The following is a 6,088-nucleotide window of genomic DNA, read 5'->3' on the forward strand; positions in this document are numbered from 1 at the left end:
AGCTATATAAAAAAAAAGGTTTACGATAGAAGTTTCCCCATAGACATTAGGTGAAGCAAGGAAATGTTCGATAAAAATAAAATTCAGAATGTTCCAAATTTTAGATTCTTTCTAAAAGAAAAACATTTACCTAATGCACTTCTTATGAGAGATAAACTGAAAAACTGTTAATTCATAAATGGGGGCTTCTATAATGATTTTGAAAGAATTAACAAAACTTCAGATCAATCGCATCAATATTACATGTGAATTTTTGGACCTTGGACTTCTTCTCAATAAACAATTGGTAATCCAGCATTATGGTATACATCAAATAAACAGGTCAGAACAATCTTTGCAAAACTATGTCAAACATGTACATTAACCATTCTTCTTTGCCAATTTTTTTTCTTTTACAAATAAAAGCTTTTGATGAAAATCAATGACAGTGTCAATAGGTCTTTATAAGTAAACCTTGGTTCAGTTATATCTACCATAGACATTTAAATAACCTATATAGCTATAGGATCCCTGTGTGCATGGTGTGTCAGTTTATATATCTAACAATATACTTCTTTCTACAGTACTGTGTCTATCTAAATAAACATGTGTTAACGGTGTACATGTGTATATTTGTCTGACTATTTGAACAACCTACATGTAACCTTGTTGAGTACTGTAGTTCAGGACTTTGTACATCTAGATACTACAGGCAAAATTATCTCCAGGGAAATGAGAAGTGTCAATATAAAATACAGTTGCACACTAAATAACAGTGACTTAATTAACAAAAGACGTTCCTCTTAAACTGAGCTTAAATTACAACTAATTGTTGACCCTGCAACTCTGTGTGAAGGACCCAAATGCCAAAGTCTTGCATCTACCACAATTACCTTGACTTTGTTGATGGCAAAACAAAAACAGAACGAAATACTTCAAGTTCAATGCATGAATGTCACTCAAGGTTCATGTTTATAATTTGCCTTTTTTCATTTTTCATATTAAAATTGTTTATTTTTTGTAAAAGAACAACTTACCCTAATGTAACTATTAACATGTTAATTACTTGTTCTTCAATAACCCTCAACAAGTACATGTAGACATGATTTGCCAAAAAATGTTTATGCCCTTTTACATGTACACATAAATCATCTGGAGAACATACATTTCGAAAACAAACAAAAAGAAAAACTGACTGAGGACATCCACACTGCAATGAACATAATAAATGTAATAGGAGGTGCTTTCTCTTTTTATTTTAAAACAAATTCATGTCCACATAATTTGAAAAGGGGGGATACTGTAAAAACTAGAATTTTCTTTTAAATAGGTAAACACTCATCATTGCTGATTATTACTTCAAGAATATATTTCAGCAACTAAGCCTTGGCTACTTCATGTATATAACCATTGATATTTTACCCAATTTATGGACTGAAGGAACAAAAACTTTATAGAGGAATTTTAGTTCAAGTATTATATTTTGTACTAGTTAGTTTAGGGATGGATTTCTTGATAAAATGTCAGAATATTTAAGATCAGAGAATATGTCAATGTTGAAGCACTATCTGTGAACCTGTCCTTAAAACATTGATGAATTTAAAAAAAAAAATCCATGATTATAATTATGTCTTGTTACTAAATGTAGATTTAGACCTCTTTACATAACTTGCAACTGAATAAACTGGCAATAATTAACCAGAGTTGTTGGTAAGTTTTCAAAATGTATATATTGAGATAATAAAATTTGATGAATGTTTTGAACAGATAATAAATTTACAAGTAATCAACCTTCCCTAGCTATTCATGTACAATACAATGTATTAATCCACTAGTCTTCAAAAAATGTACAATCTAATGATAAATTATACATGCCTAAAGAGCTTATTAATTATTAAAGAACTCAATGCTTTTAAATGAGAAACTATAAATTACAGATACTTGATGTTTTATGACAACATACTGATATTGGCACCTATCATTGATCTTTTCACCTGTGTAATTACATTTGTATTAACAATGGATATAATTGTATGTAAAAAAAAACAAATTCCCATTAAACAACATGTAATAAATCTATAAAATCCCCAAATAATTAACTGCTTTTTCTATTTCATACATGCAACCATATGGCATACATTCAACATATAAATGATTTTACATTATACATACATGTATGTAATTTTAAAAGAAAAAAAATTTGCAATACATTACATTTACATGTAGTGACATTTAGAGAAAGATGTCTTCCAAAATGTAGTCTTATCAGAATTGTGTTTGTTTTTATATACATATCTGTAGTTTTTCTGTACACAGCAGAATTTACCACATGAAGTAATTAAATCTGATATAGGAAACATTTATGACAGATTTTATATACATACTTACAAGTGACCACTTGAAATTGACAATTTGAGAGGAATGTTATGTCCAATATAGAATACAAACCAGAAATTTGTTTCACATAAACGGTTTATAGTTGAAACATTTTAGAGTAAAAAGTTTTTAAGGAATTATATTGTCAACCTACTGATGATCAAATACAAATTCCACTGTCATTCTCTTGTATAAAAATATATAAGAAGTTTTTAAACCTTCTTTTGCAAGATATATACATGTTCAGTTTTGCAGCACAACTGAGTGCTATAACTTAGCATTCTCAAAACCATTAAAAAAGCCACCAAAACACAGACATTAACATTCAAATCTCTCAATATAAACTTGGACAATTGTAATTAAAGCACCTAAAAGAATTGGGGTAGGATTTTAAAATAATCATTCATGTAAAAAAAATATATATTTCATGTGAAAATAACTGTTTTTTCCAATAGCAGTGACTTCAGGGATTCTACATGTATCAAATATACTAAAAGTGATTAAATGAAAAAATAAGAACAATTTTTTTCTACCCATAAAGACTTGGAAAATCAAATATGGAATAAGAGGTGAAATCCATGAATATGTCAAACTTTAAAATTAAGTAACAGATCATCACTCACTTACAAAGACAATTGGTACTAATCAATATGAAATATCCATGTTCAAAATAAGAATCAAATTCAATTTAAAACAAATCTCATTTACGGGATAATATATTTTGAACAAATCTGTCACACTAATCTGGAAAGTTGTGTTTTCACCCTTTAACTTGGCAAATAGCACAACATATGTCACTTAGATTAAACAACAGATGTCATAAATGCCAGCCTAACATTCATCAATATAGAATACCCTTGTGAAAAACATGTGCTATCAACCATTTATATGCAATCTAATTTCATGGCCAGAATAAAACAGAAAATCTGATATAAACTACTCTTTGAAATTGTACACTACATGTAATAAGTCTATAAATACATACATGTACCTGTATGTATATATACAGTGAAATATCTCTTCAACAAATCAATCACTAAATAGGGACTACTTTTTTTGTAGTTTCTCGAATAAGTAATAACAATTTATTCCTCAAATATGAATACTAAAAAATTAATGAACATATATATATATGTTATTCATTATTCATTGTTAATGGCATGTATAGTCTCATCACAATCAAAGTTTTCTTGGTCAAACTTTTATATTTTGATTTTATTAAAAGTGAAAACAGTCAAAGAAATCTTTCATCCTAAAAGTTCCATCCTATTTGTATGGATTTGGACGGAACTTTCCATCTTTTCTTTGAAGTTGTATTACAAGGCTGCAGCTCATTGTCGGCCACAGCTCATACCATTTCAGAGTCAATGAACCTTTATTATGATTTCTTTCCAACATTTTTTTTTCAATAGCTTAATAAAAAGATGACAAAAAATTAGTTTTGCACTATTTTTTTTACTGAAAAGTGGAAATGTCTGCAAAATTTCTATTTCAAAAAGGTTATTGCATTTGGTTCTTACTAAAGGAATGAAATGTGGCAAATGATAAATTCATATATATGCAAATACTTTTTGTACAGCCTTGAAACGACAAAAAACATCAAGCTACAACTATTAATATGAAGAGGTTCCTCACTTACATTACCAACCCAGATGTCTACCATAACATACATGTATGCAGTGAAACCAGTTGCTTCTAATTCATTTTTAACTTTCGTTACTTCATTTATATTACTTGTTATTTAAGTGGTTAAGGGACTCAAACCTTTATTTAAAATGAAAAAGGGATCCATTCGGCAATTCAGAATAAACAATTGTTTAATTATGCAGCAGCGTTAATGGTCTCAAATCGGACGCCTTGTTAGATAAAAGCTCTCTGTAAATATTAGAACACTGCTATGAAAGATGCATTTACCTACTTATAATACCTAGATGCATTTTTTTCACATGAATTATAACATACCCAAATTTTCCAGATTAACTTTTGGCAAAGTTTTATTAAACTAGATTATATAAAAGTCAATCTTTCACCTTTTTAAACTTGAGCAGAGAAACCAAGAATACAAGTCCATAGATCCAGGGTTTTTTTTTCGGAAAAAAATAAAATTTATTGTTGGATTGTTGTAGCATGGCCAGGAAAGAACAGATTGATTAACTTTAATATTTGGTCACAATTCTTACTTTTTAATCTATTACAAATGATAAATTCTCAAAAGTTGAAAGTTAAAATCATTTCAACAATTGTTCATTTCAAAAATATTTCCACTTCCATCAATCCCTACAAAAATATAATTTAAAATAACTTAATTTAAAATACTCCTTCAAGTTAGCTGATTTTTTTTCAAAGTTTCACCACTAAAGTAAATATTAATCATGTTAATAGAGAGACTTAAACTTTTCTTCTGTTTTAGAGATTTGCACTATTTCCTGTAAAACAATAGCTTTTAACAGGAAGTATTTAATCCTTAATACACAAATACCAAAGGCTGTTTATTTACAACAAACAGGAAAACAGATACTCATGTTCTTCGTCAGAACATGTTTCTAAAGTAAAGGGTCGATAGTCTGATATGGCTGTCTAAAAATAGCACGTCTTTGTCATGGACACTAGTTCGATAGTCGATAACATTAACAGCTTAGACAGCTTTTGTTTATTTCATTGTAAACATACTTTGTCATTATAAACAACATATCTTTAAATATATATTAGAAATAAAAATATAACTTTAATAAACTAGACACCTTTCACTGAAAATAAAACGAGCAAACAAACGCAGCCATCTTACTTGGCAGTGTGACCATGCAGTTGCCCACGGAGTGGAAAACATGTTTTCGTCGTTTCGTTTCACATTTCCTTGTTAAAATAATTATCAAAACTGTATTTTCTACCTATTATCAATCTCATTAAATCTTCCATTTGACCAAGTAACCTTCTTTTTACGAAAAATAAGTGTTTATTTACTCACCAGATAGTCGCTGACTTGCTGTTATGACACGCTACCTTGGCTGAAGGTCGCTTAGATCATGGACTATTGATTTGTTCCGTGTTGTTAAACTGCCACGTCCTGTATTCGCTGAGTGTTTGTAACAACTCTTTGTTCTGTTTAGGAGTGTTCTGGTAACTTTGTGTTTTCGTCTGCTATGAAAAAAAAGTTTTTCTAGATCGATTTTGATTTTATGATTAGATTTCGGTTGTCAAATGCTGTGCAGGTGTAGTGTTTTGCTTCATTTATCTGTTTATGACCATCTAGCTGACCAACTGTAACTTTTTTTACCTTTGTGACGACATACATTGTAGATCAAAATGAAATAGTCGGGGAAAGTTATTAAAACCTTTGTGTCTTTGTTATCTACTAGTCATAGTTATTTAGCTATAGTTCTAGATAGTTTAACCTTCAGTGACTATAATATTGCTTTTTGCATATCGGCGTCAATTATATAAACAGACATACAAATTTATTTAATTTTCTATGATTTGGTTTCCCAGCTGACACCAATACAAATTTATTTTTTAAGGTCTTAAATTCTATTGAATCAATGCTTAAATATTTTTAAAAATGTATTGCTGCCAATCAAATTATCATTAACATGTTGATTTATAGTATTTCACTACATCAACGCGGACGTCTTTGGAGACACTAACGTTAAGTGCAGTGCACGTTGAAACCGCAGTACAGGGAGTCTGCAATTTAGCTATTACAAATGTTTTAATCATTGCATATTTTGTAATTTAC

At 29.3% G+C, this 6,088-nt stretch overlaps 1 protein-coding gene across 1 annotated transcript in view; it reads right to left on the reverse strand.

Annotated features, from left to right (window-relative positions):
* LOC134721394 (uncharacterized) overlaps window positions 1-5,526 on the reverse strand; it is a 28,589-nt gene extending 23,063 nt beyond the window's left edge. Inside the window, exon 1 of the mRNA XM_063584367.1 lies at window positions 5,321-5,526. The gene's annotated coding sequence lies outside the window, so the exon portion shown is untranslated. The remainder of the gene's footprint in view (window positions 1-5,320) is intronic.
* Between the last annotated feature and the right edge of the window lie 562 nt (window positions 5,527-6,088).

This window comes from Mytilus trossulus, chromosome 6 (genome assembly GCF_036588685.1).
Source record: "Mytilus trossulus isolate FHL-02 chromosome 6, PNRI_Mtr1.1.1.hap1, whole genome shotgun sequence".
Taxonomy (NCBI): Eukaryota; Metazoa; Mollusca; class Bivalvia; order Mytilida; family Mytilidae; genus Mytilus; species Mytilus trossulus.